A 13,758-nucleotide genomic window follows, 5' to 3' on the forward strand; every position below is an offset into this window, starting at 1 on the left:
AGTTACAACATTATACATACCTGTACCATGTTTGAATTGGATCACCTCAGCCATTCTCAAGTTATAGACATATTACAGACTTTGACCTTTGACCTATGACCCCAACATCTAATCAGTTCATCTTTACATCATTCGACACAAATGTACCAAATTTGGTCAGAATCCCATCACTGGTTCACATGTTATCGTGGTAACAGTATTTTAACCTAACATGACCTCTGATCTCGTGACATGACCTCATAACATGACCTCATGACCTCTGACCTTTGATCTCGTGGCCCCAAAATCTAATCATTTCATCTTTACCTCATTATACATACCTGCACCAAGTTTGACCAAGATTCCTTTAGCCGTTCTCAAGTTAGTTATCACAAACAAAAACCGATCATGGACGGACGGACGGACGGACAGACAGCCGGATGGACAACCTGAAAACATTATGCTTCCGGTGACTGTCGGCGGAGGCATAACTTGCAAAAACAGAAGCTTGTTACATCCCTTCATATCGAGGACAAATGCCGTCGTGCAATGACATCATTCGCTCAAGCAACTCGGCAGCTTCATATTGCTGGTTAGGAATCAGTCTGAGCTCTGAGGCCTACCTTAAATTCCCAGCACATGGATGGTTTCATGAAGACTGGCAGGGGAACTCAACATTTTAAGTTGCAACAGGAAAATGACAAATTGAAAGCTTATAAATTGGAAACAAAACTGTCGTCACGTAGTGAAAACCGATGCCCTAATGCTTATCGATCCCACATCCAATCAAAAGCACAAATCAGACAATAATTTACCTATTTCCAATCGGTTCCTTTAGTTTCATCTCTCGTCCTCGGCATGCAAAACAGTAATGGATTAGGAAGGGCATTAACCGTGAATAGGTGGGCAAAGCCAAGAGAAAGGGTGACGCTTTCAATCTTTTAATGATGGAGGTCACATGATTACAGATTTGTGCATAAGCAGGATGGGCAAGCTATTCAAGTGGACAATTTCTGAGTTCTTGCTGGCTTAAGAAGAAAAACATTTCGTTAAACAATTAAACTTTTATACTTGGATATGGAATTATTTAATTATTTTTTTGAAGACAGAAAAGTACTAGAACGGCACTCGGTAGAGCGCATACCTCCGCCAGGCTGAAAAGTTTATGGTTTCTATCCCACCGATAGGCTGGATCTGGATTCAGACCTTAACCAAAATCTAATCGGCTTGTTCTTGTCACCCAACCAACTCATCCACCTAGTTTATTCATAACTTGTCCACAACTTTTTTTTAAATATCGTGTTATATACTGCTTCTCGCCCGATCTCGCAATGGTCACACACAACCGGTCCACAAAGTTTCGTCCAAATCCGTCAATAACTTTTTGAGATATTGTGCTATGTTGTAGCGGTTACCGCTGGATGCACACAATCGCCTTGCACCGGCCAGAACACGGCCAGACGCGCCTCTCCCGGGCATGCCCGGACTCACTGTTCCCGGGCACGCCCGAACCTCCCGGGCACGCCCGGTCTCGTCTTTCCCGGGCATGCCCGCTCTCGCCTTTCCAGGGCTCGCCCAGAGCGTCCGGGCATGCCCGCTATCGCCTTTTCAGGGCTCGCCCAGAGCATCCGGGCATGCCCGCTATCGCCTTTCCAGGGCTCGCCCAGAGCGTCCGGGCATGCCCGCTATCGCCTTTTCAGGGCTCGCCCAGAGCGTCCGGGCATGCCCGCTATCGCCTTTCCAGGGCTCGCCCAGAGCGTCCGGGCATGCCCGCTATCGCCTTTCCAGGGCTCGTCCAGAGCGCCCGGGCACGCCCAGCCTCGACTTGCCAGGCCGCAGCCAAACACGCCCGGGCAGGTCCAGACTCGCCTTTCCAAGGCTCGCCCTTGACACCCGGGCATGCCCGGTATAGCTTTTGCCGGGCAAACTTCCCGACATAAATGTGTATATATATTGCTGCCCGATAAACGGGCTTGTCAGAATACCTGAGCTGTTTTGTTTCAATAAAGCAACTCGGACGAATTCCGTCTTTGGTCGCGTCAATTCTTTCGACTCGCGTTGGAGCGCAGTTCCTTCAATGTATCGATTTTAGCCCCATCACTCAATGGTGAAGAATGACTTAACAATTAAATAATTCTCGTATCCCAATCCATATTCAGATTTCACCAAAATTGAACCAATTCTTCCTCATCACACACCCAATATATCCTCCAAGGTTCGTCCAAATCCATCAATAAGATATCCTGCTATGTATCGTTTTTGGCCCTATCTCCCAATGGTGAAGGATCACTTAAAGTCAAAGAGCCAGATCTGGATCTTCACCAAAATCGAATCATTTCGTCCTCGTCACATACACTACCTCTCTACCAAATTTCGGCAGAATCCGTCCACAACTGGTTGAGATATCATGTTCACAGACAAACAGACAGGGGTGAAAACATAACCGCCATCCACCTTCGGTGGCTGAGGTAAAAAAAAAAAAAATTGTTTGCAAGTCTGCGGCTGTGAATTTCGCAGGAAGTTTGTGCATCGTTCCTGTCCTATGACATCTCTTGGCGCTGCATGACGTCATAGCCGGGCACCGAAGGGGGCCGGGCGACGATGCGCGCTCAAAAGGAGTACTCAGTTTTCACCCCGTTTGTTTTATTTCATGTTTTCTTGTTTGTCTGTTTGCTACTTGGATCAATTCAGCAACAACTATGAAATGGTTGAACACATTCACCATACATTGTCTCATTCGTTATTGGTTTAGAAATGAAAATAGACCTCAAATGCATTTGATGGTTCACCTTCACTCCTTCATTCCTCTTTTCTCCCACCTCTGGAAAAAACTCCCTCACTCTCTTCAATCCCACTCCTCCCTCCAGGTCTTTAAAACAGCTGTTCACCACCATCTCTCATCTTCCCCCATCCAAAACCTTGATCTTTTCTACCCCTGCTAATTTCACCCCAAATCCACTTTTTTGAAATACCAAGTTATTTCCTGGAAGTCCTTGGTGTCTTTGTGTTTTATACTTCTCCCACCCCACTCCCCCTTCCCACGCCTACTCCCCCCAAGCCCTCTCCCTCCCACACATCTCCCGATGTCCCTGCTCTCAAATGTTGTGTTTGTGTGCTTCCCCTTCTCTCCCCATCTTGTCCACCGCTCCCTCTATTTATAATTTTGTTTGTCTGTGATGTTTTTTTTGTGTGATAAATGTTAGCACTTTCACGAGCCTCGATTCTGTATACAAAATAATAATAATAATAATAATAATAATAATAATAATAATAAAATAAAATGGTTAGTGTTACAGGCCTGTTTTATCAGAATAAGTGATGAAAGGTGCCAATTCTTCCTGGTTGCCCAAGTGTGATTGTCGGTTTATAAAGGCCATCATGACAGTGCAGACGAACTACATCCACACTAAATGTTAAAGGAAATTTACCAGAGAATACACAATCCCACTGGAAGTCACCAAAATTTAAAATACTGTCGTATTTTATTTGAAATGAAGGTAGAAAGCCTTTGTATGACTTTACACTCTCAATTGTTGGGCCTCCATGTGCTCCAAATACACTTCCTGGAACTTGTTTTTTTAAATTGTCTGGTCTCCTTTACAATGCAAGCTCACCGTTAGAAGCTGCATGCACATTTGCTTTCTTAAAATATATTTTAAGTTTCAACTTTTGTTTTGATGGATAAAGCAAATGAGGCAGAACCGACATGATGGAGCGAGAGTGCGAGATGGTGAGTACGCTGTATATTAGTCTTGCGATATAAATTCGATTTTGTTTGTAATCCTTCAATTTGACTTTACAGAAATCACTGACATGAACAAACCATGAAATGATTGCCATCTCTGCCTTGTGTGTGAATCCTCGAGCGTTGACCCGACGACTGATGAAGTGCTTATAGAATTTGTGTTCAAAATGGGAATGTCTGTTCCTGGAATCCAGACTTGCATGTATCAAACATAAAACACTCATCATTCATGAAACCAACAATTAAATATCAAAACACTGAAACTTGTTCTTTAAGTTACTACTTGGGAAATCGAAGATTACTCAAACTGAAATTTGTTCCAAATTGAAGAATACTCAAATTTCTGCTACGAGATGTTTAGAGGCCGTAGTTGGAATCCTCCAGCATTTCTCATATAGTAAGGTTCTCTTGTTAGACCAGATATTTTAGTTGTTGTTGAGCTCACAATTGGCATTTCAACAAATATCACAGACAGACTGTTTGACAGTCAGGCTTGGTGTTGCCCGTACTCTTTAGCTTGATGACGAGTTCCCCTCTGATGATAGCTTGGATGGTTAAATTCGTCATCACGTCATTATAGTCTTGAGCCAGCAAATTGCCACTCTTCATTAAAACTCAAATGCTTTCCCTGGGCACGATTCTAAGAAAATACATAATAAATTTGTTCCCTGGCTATTTATACCAAGTCAGTCGATTATATTCAGGCCTTTGTAGACCAGACACGTAGGAAATACAAATGAAAAAGGTTGCGCTGTGACTCTTCGAAGAAGTGTTTATATTCCCTTAGAATGTGATGACAAAACAAAGAAGGGACCTCACTAATAATGAGGAAATGGTTAAAAACAAACAAACATAAAAACAAGAAAGATGTCTAAAGGCATAATGGGACGAGAGGGTGTCAGGTGTCTTACATGTCTTCTTAATGGTATTTGTAAAGGTCTTAGGGGCATAGGGTATAAGGGGGGAAAAGCGACTAAAAGATCTAAAGGAGTCAAGAGTACAGTATAGTCTAATAGTACTTGTGGTCAAAAGGATGTAAGGTGTCTTCAGGATGTAAGAGATCTAAAGTGTCGAAAGGGGGTGTAAAGATCCTAAAAGGTACATTGCAATAGTATGTCATTCATAAAAGTACAAACTGTCCAAGTCGTGTTCAAACAGTACATAAAATAGAAATACACAGTGGTCGACCCAGGCTTTACCTGGGAAGAGGGTTCACATTCACCTGTGTTTTTCGGTTTCATACACAGACATTAACTCAATCAGATGAAAATTGACGATTTGTGACCTTGACCTATAACATATTCTTAAACAAGATCTTAAACAAGATCGAAAGTCTAACAGGGGCGTAGCCAGGCTTGTGTGATACTTTAGTTGAAGAGGATAGTATGACCTGCGTGGGGATACCAGTTACCAGTTAGTAAATAATGTAAGTATTTAATTTTTTGACTTCAGGCACTGCCAGCCGGTTCGTGAATGACTTGGGTTAAAAAAAAAACAAAAAAAAACAACGGCGAATGGCAAACGATGAACCAATAAATTCCACATTCCTGTGACAACTTCAGTCGAATTTCAGGCATTGACAGCACCTTCTCTATATTTTCATTCCAAACACCATAATTCCTCATTCTAATGACGAACACTAGAGCATCAATACAGTGCCTATAGAAAATCTACACCCCCTTTCAAAATTTTCACCTTTTGTTACCTTATAGCCTGGAATTAAATTGCATCAAATTAGACTTTTCCACCTTTATTTACACATCGTAACCCACAACTTCCAAGTGAAAAACAAATTCTGCAAATTTCAGAAAATTAATTAAAAATAAAAAACTAGAATATCTTGTTTGAATAAATGTCCACCCCTAATAACAGCAATTGTAAATCACCTCAGGTGTAACCAATCACCTTCAAAATCACACCAAGTTAATTGGCCTCCACCTGTGTTCAACTGTAGTGATTCTGATCATTTCAGAATAAAATCAGCTGTTCCTGTAAGTTTCCTCTGCTGGGTCATGCATTTCACAGCAAACACTCAACCATGAGCACCAAGGAGCTTTCAAAAGATCTCCGAGATAAAGTTGTGGAAAGGCACAGATCAACAAATGGGTATAAAAACAAAAATATCAAAGGCCTTGAATACCTCTTCGAACAGTCAAGGCAATCATTAAGAAGTGGAAGTCATATGGTACCACCAAGACCCTCCCTCAATCAGGTTGTCCCTTCACACTGCATGACCAAGAAAGGAGGAGACTGATCAGAAAGACCACCAAGGGAGGCGAATGGCAACATTGAAAGAGCTACAGGCCTTTATGGCAAAGACTGGTCACTGTGTGCATGTGACAATATCCCAAGCACTCTACAAGACTGGCCTGTACAGAAGGGTGGCACAATGGAAACCATTACTCAAAAAGCCCACCTTGAGAGTCCCATTTGAGGTATGAAAAAAACCCCTACAGAGTGTGGCAAAAATTCTGTGCGCTGACGAAATGAAAATGGAACTTTTTGGCTAAAATACAAAACATTACATTCAGTGCAAACCCGACAGCACATCACCCAAATAACACCATCCCTACTGTGAAGCATGGTGGTGGCAGCATCATGTTATGGGGATGTTACTCATCAGCAGGGACTGGGACACTTGTCAGGATAGAAGGGAAAATTGATGAAGTAAAATACAGAAAAATCAGAGGAAAAGCTGCTGCCCTCTGCAAGAAAGCTGAAATTGGGATGGCAGTTCACCTTTCAGAATGAAAACGACCTGGAGCACACAGCCAAAGCTACACTGGAGTGGCTAAGGAACAGAAAGATAAATGTCCTTAAGTGGCCCAGTCACAGCCCCAGCCTAAATCCAATCGAAAATCTGTGGCATGACCTGAAGATTGCTGTCCGTCAATGCTCCGTACACAACTTGACTGAGCTTGAACAGCTTTGTACAGAAGAATGGGCAAACATTGCCCAATCAAGGTGTACAAAATTGGTAGAGACCTATCCCAACAGACTCACACCTGTAATTGCTGTCAAGGGTGCCCACAAGTATTAACTCAGCGGGATGGACACTTATCCAACCACGATATTCTAGTTTTGTATTTTTAAGAAAGTTTCTGAAATTTGTAGAATTTTTTTTTTTCACTTGGAAGATGTGGATTACGATATGTAAATAAAGGTGGAAAAAGTCTGATTTAATGTTATTTAATTCCAGGCTACAAATCAACAAAAGGTAAAAAAATTTGAAAGGGGGTGTAGACTTTCTACCGGCACTGCATACCAAAATATAATGTTAAATCACGATGATGGAGATATTATCAAACCAGCAAACAGTCGTCATCTATTAACTTTGATTCGGGAGCAATGTTCATGTTGATCGCATTTCAAAATCATAATTGTATTGAGGAATTTCTGAAACCTCTTGGAACGTTCTACAGAACATGCGCTGAGACCCCAAAACGTTCTGCAGAACACGTGCAGAGACCCCAATACGTTCTGCAGAACATGCGCTGAGATCCCAAAATGTTCTGCAGAACACCCCAAAACGTTCTGCAGAACATGCGCTGAGATCCCAAAACGTTCTACAGAACACACACTGAGATCCCAAAACGTTCTACAGAAAACTCGCTGAGACCCCCAAAACGTTCTACAGAAAACTCACTCAGACCCCAAAACGTTCTACAGAAAACTCGCTGAGACCCCAAAACGTTCTACAGAAAACTCGCTGAGACCTCAAAACGTTCTACAGAACACTCACTGAAACCCCAAAACGTTCCACAGAACACGCACTGAGATCCCAAAACGTTCCACAGAAAACTCACTGAGATCGCAAAACGTTCTACAGAACACTCGCTGAGACCCCAAAACGTTCTACAGAACACTCGCTGAGACCCCAAAACGTTCTACAGAACACTCGCTGAGACCCCAAAACGTTCTGCAGAACACTCGCTGAGACCCCAAAACGTTCGACAGAACACTCGCTGAGACCCCAAAACGTTCCACAGAAAACTCGCTGAGACCCCCAAAACGTTCTACAGAAAACTCGCTGAGACCCCAAAACGTTTTACAGAACACTCGCTGAGATCCCAAAACGTTCTACAGAAAACTCGCTGAGACCCCAAAACGTTCTACAGAACACTCGCTGAGACCCGAAAACGTTCTACAGAATACTCGCTGAGACCCCAAAACGTTCTACAGAAAACTCGCTGAGACCCCAAAACGTTCTGCAGAAGGTTATTTCCTTTTCGTGAAATATACAACTGTAATGGTTACTAAACGCGTCTCTGCCATGTGACCAGATCGTCATCTCCGATTGGTGTAGTTTGTAGGGACATACAGACAGACAACGCTGTTCTAGACTTCATTACCCTTTGTGCTACACAGGAAAAACCCAATAGGATTCTATCATATGACTACCTCTAACAGCTGGTTAAGTTTCGTCAGCACTGGACTAAAGTTGCGACTAATAGGTGACTGACACAGGCAAACAAGCGGACAATAACAGAGCAGACCGACCAATCCACTTACCAAGCGAATCTTAAATTTCCCCAAGTATGTAATAAATGAAACAACTTAAGGTGTTTTGATTATACAATATTTCATTGATGGGTCCATGAATGAGTGTTTATGATTGATCGATGCAAGTCAGGATTCCATGAACAGACATTCTCATCGTGAACAGCAACCCGATAGGACTTCAGTCGTGGGGTCCGTGCTCGACGATTCACACACATGGCAGAGAAGGCAATCCTCCATGATGAGTTCATGCTGAGTTCATGTCAGTGATGTTTGTAAAGGCAAATTGAAGGATTACAAACAAAATCAAATTTCTTTCACAAGACTAATACAAAGTGAACTCTCCATCTCACACTTTCTCTCCATCATGTGGGTTCTACCTCATTTGCTGAAGCCATCAAAACAAAAGTTTAAAAACATATTTCAAGAAAGAAAAAGTGCATGAAGCTTCTAAACGTGAGCTTGTGTTGTGAAGGAGACCAGACAATAAAATGCTATTTCCTTTTGCTCGCGATCCAGAGGAAATCCTGTTTTCCCATAACCTGGATATCCATTTCCCTTTGGCCTCTCGACCTCTCCTCGAACGCTGCAAGTCGTTTGCGGATCGGAGCTTAAAATGCAAAACGAAACTCCTGGATCTGTGGAGTTAGAAAAACAAAGTATTTAACATGAAGAGTTAAGATGACTCATAGTGAATAATAAATCACATTAAACAATGGATACCTGCGCACCGATAACACCTGTATCGTCAGCACGAGTCGACTGCCTAAGGGATTACACACCAACAAACGCACACGACACAGGTAGAGGTCACGTGGTTGCATTTGCAAACAAATATATTTCATATTAAACAACAACTGAACATCAAACAACAAATCTTTGCGAGATTAAACCGATGTGTCCACAAATCCATTTGGGAAACGAATATAATCCTTATTGATCCAAGTTGAGAAAACCATGGAAATCCGAACTCAACACCGAACTCGTGGAAAAAGTTCATTTAACATCGTCCCGGGAATTCCGTGACAACGTTACAAGTTCTTCACGAAGGATAAACAAGTGCGGAGAATCGGGATGTCTGGTGGAATAAACAAGGAATGGGAAACTTAACTCAACTCGCGGGGCGTGGGGGGCAGAAACTCGCGGGGCGTGGGGGGCAGAAACTCGCGGGGCGTGGGTGGCAGAATCTCACGGGGCGTGGGGGGCAGAAACTCACGGGGCGTGGGGGGCAGAAACTCACGGGGCGTGGGGGGCAGAATCTCACGGGGCGTGGGCGGCAGAAACTCGCAGGGTGGGGGGCAGAGACTCGCAGGGTGGGGGGCAGAGACTCGCAAGGTGGGGGGCAGAGACTCGCAGGGTGGGGGGCCAAGACTCGCAGGGTGGGGGGCAGAGACTCGCAGGGTGGGGGGCAGAGACTCACAGGGTGGGGGGCAGAGACTCACAGGGTGGGGGGCAGAGACTCACAGGGTGGGGGGCAGAGACTCGCAAGGTGGGGGGCAGAGACTCGCAGGGTGGGGGGGCGAGACTCGCAGGGTGGGGGGCCGAGACTCGCAGGGTGGGGGGCAGAGACTCACAGGGTGGGGGGCAGAGACTCACAGGGTGGGGGGCAGAGACTCACAGGGTGGGGGGCAGAGACTCACAGGGTGGGGGCCGAGACTCGCAGGGTGGGGGCAGAGACTCGCAGGGTGGGGGGCAGAGACTCGCAGGGTGGGGGGCAGAGACTCGCAGGGTGGGGGCAGAGACTCGCAGGGTGGGGGCAGAGACTCGCAGGGTGGGGGCAGAGATTCGCAGGGTGTGTGGGGCAGATACTCGCAGGGTGTGTGGGGCAGAAACTCGCAGGGTGTGGGAGGCAGAGACTCGCAGGGTGTGGGAGGCAGAGACTCGCAGGGTGTGGGGGGCAGAGACTCGCAGGGTGTGGGGGGCAGAGACTCGCAGGGTGTGGGGGGGAAGAGACTCGCAGGGTGGGGGCAGAGACTCGCAGGGTGGGGGCAGAGACTCGCAGGGTGGGGGCAGAGACTCGCAGGGTGGGGGCAGAGACTCGCAGGGTGGGGGCAGAGACTCGCAGGGTGGGGGGCAGAGACTCGCAGGGTGGGGGGCAGAGACTCGCAGGGTGGGGGGCAGATACTCGCAGGGTGGGGGGCAGATACTCGCAGGGTGGGGGGCAGATACTCGCAGGGTGGGGGGCAGATACTCGCAGGGTGGGGGGCAGATACTCGCAGGGTGGGGGGCAGATACTCGCAGGGTGGGGGGCAGATACTCGCAGGTTGGGGGGCAGAGACTCGCAGGGTGGAGGGCAGAGACTCGCAGGGTGGGGGGCAGAGACTCGCAGGGTGGGGGGCAGAGACTCGCAGGGTGTGGGGCAGAGACTCGCAGGGTGGGGGGCAGATACTCGCAGGGTGTGGGGCAGATACTCGCAGGGTGTGGGGGGCAGAGACTCGCAGGGTGTGGGGGGCCGAGACTCGCAGGGTGTGGGGGGCCGAGACTAGCAGGGTGTGGGGGGCAGAGACTCACAGGGTGTGGGGGGCAGAGACTCTCAGGGTGGGGGGCAGAGACTCTCAGGGTGGGGGGCAGAGACTCACAGGGTGGGGGGCAGAGACTCACAGGGTGTGGGGGGCAGAGACTCACAGGGTGTGGGGGGCAGAGACTCTCAGGGTGGGGGGTAGAGACTCGCAGGGTGGGGAGCAGAGACTCGCAAGGTGGGGGGGCAGAGACTCGCAGGGTGGGGGGGCAGAGACTCGCAGGGTGGGGAGCAGAGACTCGCAAGGTGGGGGGCAGAGACTCGCAGGGTGGGGGTAGGGGGAGGATACTAGTTTCCATAATAATGAATCCCGCGGAGACGTCACGCTTGGATGTTCAGCGAAGGTGATAAACCTGTTATCGCGGCCATCAAACTCTGACATTTAAACGATACAATCATGGACACTCGTCCCTCTGGGCAGCTCCCTGAGCCCCAAGAAGGGAACAAAGAGCTTCATCCCGATCGAAACTCGTTACAAGAGCCAGGATGGGAGCACGTGGAGCGAGGAGGCTCCGAAACGGCTCGAAAACAAGTCGGGAATCCATTCTATTATTGAATATAAAACAGTCAGTCTGGAGTGTTCCTGAGACTTAAACGTTTCGACCCGAATGAAGCAAAAAACGGGAAAATTCGGGTAATTTATACAAGATAAAAACAGAGTGACATGATCGGAGTGTGACGTCATTATGCCATGCAAGAGATGCAAAGGAAACGAGAATGAAGCAGAAAGGGAGAGAATGAGTTTAAACAGGAATGGAGAGTTTGGGATGGACACGAACTTTGGGAATGGATTAAATAAAACAACAACGAACAGTGATGGAAAAAATGGGAAATACGAGAAAGTAGTTGAAGGGAGAGAGACATGAGAGTAGTTGAAGGGAGAGAGACTTGAGAGTAGTTGAAGGGAGAGAGACTTGAGAGTAGTTGAAGGGACAGAGACTTGAGAGTAGTTGAAGGGAGAGAGACTTGAGAGTAGTTGAAGGGACAGAGACTTGAGAGTAGTTGAAGGGAGAGAGACTTGAGAGTAGTTGAAGGGACAGAGACTTGAGAGTAGTTGAAGGGACAGAGACTTGAGAGTAGTTGAAGGGACAGAGACTTGAGAGTAGTTGAAGGGACAGAGACTTGAGAGTAGTTGAAGGGACAGAGACTTGAGAGTAGTTGAAGGGAGAGAGACATGAGAGTAGTTGAAGGGAGAGAGACATGAGAGTAGTTGAAGGGAGAGGGACTTGAGAGTAGTTGAAGGGAGAGAGACATGAGAGTAGTTGAAGGGACAGACACTTGAGAGTAGTTGAAGGGACAGAGACTTGAGAGTAGTTGAAGGGACAGAGACTTGAGAGTAGTTGAAGGGACAGAGACTTGAGAGTAGTTGAAGGGACAGAGACTTGAGAGTAGTTGAAGGGACAGAGACTTGAGAGTAGTTGAAGGGACAGACACTTGAGAGTAGTTGAAGGGAGAGAGACATGAGAGTAGTTGAAGGGAGAGAGACATGAGAGTAGTTGAAGGGAGAGGGACTTGAGAGTAGTTGAAGGGAGAGAGACATGAGAGTAGTTGAAGGGACAGACACTTGAGAGTAGTTGAAGGGAGAGAGACATGAGAGTAGTTGAAGGGACAGAGACTTGAGAGTAGTTGAAGGGACAGAGACTTGAGAGTAGTTGAAGGGACAGAGACTTGAGAGTAGTTGAAGGGACAGACACTTGAGAGTAGTTGAAGGGAGAGAGACATGAGAGTAGTTGAAGGGACAGAGACTTGAGAGTAGTTGAAGGGACAGAGACTTGAGAGTAGTTGAAGGGACAGAGACTTGAGAGTAGTTGAAGGGACAGAGACTTGAGAGTAGTTGAAGGGAGAGAGACATGAGAGTAGTTGAAGGGACAGAGACTTGAGAGTAGTTGAAGGGAGAGAGACTTGAGAGTAGTTGAAGGGACAGAGACGAGTAGTTGAAGGGACAGAGACTTGAGAGTAGTTGAAGGGACAGCGACTTGAGAGTAGTTGAAGGGACAGAGACTTGAGAGTAGTTGAAGGGACAGAGACTTGAGAGTAGTTGAAGGGACAGAGACTTGAGAGTAGTTGAAGGGACAGAGACTTGAGAGTAGTTGAAGGGACAGATAAACAACACATCAACTAACGGGACACATACTCGAGGCACTGGGATCTCTGGATATCTCGAAATTAAGAATAATTTACTGCGTAAAGAGACTCTAACTTGGAATAAAGTGGAAGATCCGAAGAACCATGATGTGATTGGGATTAGCAATGGAGACCAGACAGGAGCTGGAAGAACGAACTTACATGGATGGACAAAGGAGGTGATGACAGCAAGATACGTCGTACACACCTTCAGTCTTCACAAAGGTGTGAGATCCAATTCTATGTTTGATAACTCCGCCGCTGCTCAGATCGTAGGCCTACAGGAAACAGCCGCCACGACTCCCGGTGTGAAATGGAGTGACATTTAAAAGTTGTGGAAAACTTCGCAACCTCGAGTTCAAACCTGAAACGGATCCGCAGCGTGCGCCACAGGAAGGCTCGCGACACGCCCGACCGCGCGCACAATAGCTAATCAGGCTCCGCCCCCTCGGCGAGCAGCGAATCCGCAGCGTGCGCCACAGGAAGGCTCGCGACACGCCCCACCGCGCGCACAATAGCTAATCAGGCTCCGCCCCCTCGGCGAGCAGCGAATCCGCAGCGTGCGCCACAGGAAGACCCTAGCGACACGCCCCACCGCGCGCTCGGTGTGCATAGTAGTTCATTCGGCTCCCCTCTCGCAGAACAGCAAACTGGACGCCTTGCAGTTAATCACGTGCAGGCAGACACGTCGATGTGTCAATGTTTTTCTTTATTGTATAATACGGATGAACGTATACAAGGAAGTATAAACGACGGACGAAAAGTCAATGGTGCCCATGTAGCGTAGTCAGTGCTGTACATCCAAAAGCAGGGGTATGTAATCAGTTAGCAAGCAGCTCGCTAGCGCTTGTCAAGCCAGCCGTTCCTTATCAACAGTGTCGAATGAAGTGCG

At 46.8% G+C, this 13,758-nt stretch overlaps 1 protein-coding gene across 3 annotated transcripts in view; it reads right to left on the bottom strand.

Moving 5' to 3' along the window:
• Positions 1-13,269, bottom strand: part of LOC137431871 (activin receptor type-1) — a 139,177-nt gene extending 125,908 nt beyond the window's left edge. For 2 of the 3 annotated variants that reach the window (XM_068123667.2, XM_068123665.2), the window contains exon 1: positions 13,075-13,269. The gene's annotated coding sequence lies outside the window, so the exon portion shown is untranslated. Of the gene's footprint in view, positions 1-13,028 lie in introns of all 3 variants that reach the window. The other variant, XM_068123666.2, reaches the window with a different exon arrangement.
• Positions 13,270-13,758: the final 489 nt, after the last annotated feature.

This window comes from Myxine glutinosa, chromosome 7 (assembly GCF_964187855.1).
Source record: "Myxine glutinosa chromosome 7, kmMyxGlut1.1, whole genome shotgun sequence".
NCBI classification, from domain to species: Eukaryota; Metazoa; Chordata; class Myxini; order Myxiniformes; family Myxinidae; genus Myxine; species Myxine glutinosa.